Source organism: Mastomys coucha, unplaced genomic scaffold (assembly GCF_008632895.1).
Source record: "Mastomys coucha isolate ucsf_1 unplaced genomic scaffold, UCSF_Mcou_1 pScaffold12, whole genome shotgun sequence".
In the NCBI taxonomy this organism is placed as follows: Eukaryota; Metazoa; Chordata; class Mammalia; order Rodentia; family Muridae; genus Mastomys; species Mastomys coucha.
Window position 1 is genome coordinate 34983282 of NW_022196894.1, and position 555 is coordinate 34983836.

Consider the following 555-nt stretch of genomic DNA (forward strand, 5'->3'; position numbering starts at 1 on the left):
TGGATCTGGAGAATATCATCCTGAGTGAGGTAACCCAATCACAAAAGAACAAACACGGTATGCACTTATGCCTTATTTGTAATAGCCAGAAGCTGGAAAGAACCTAGATGTCCTTCAACAGAGAAATGGATACAGAAAATGTGGTACATTTACAAAATGGAGTACTACTCAACAATGAATCCATGAAATTCTTAGGCAAATGGATGGAACTAGAAAATATCATCCTGAGTGAGATAACCCAATCACAAAAGAACACACATGGTATGCACTCACTGATAAGTAGGTATTAGCCCAAAAGCTTGGAATACCCAAGATACAGTTCACAGACTACATGAAGCTCAAGAAGAAGGAAGACCAAAGTGTTGGTGCTTCTGTCCTTCTTAGAAAGGGGAACAAAATACTCATGGGAAGAAATACAGAGACAAGTGTGGATCAGAGAATGAAGGAAATACCATCTAGAGACTGCCCCACCTGGGGATCCATCCCATATGCAGACACTAAACCCAGTCAATATTGTGGATGCTGGGAAGTGCTTGCTGACAGCAGTCTGATACA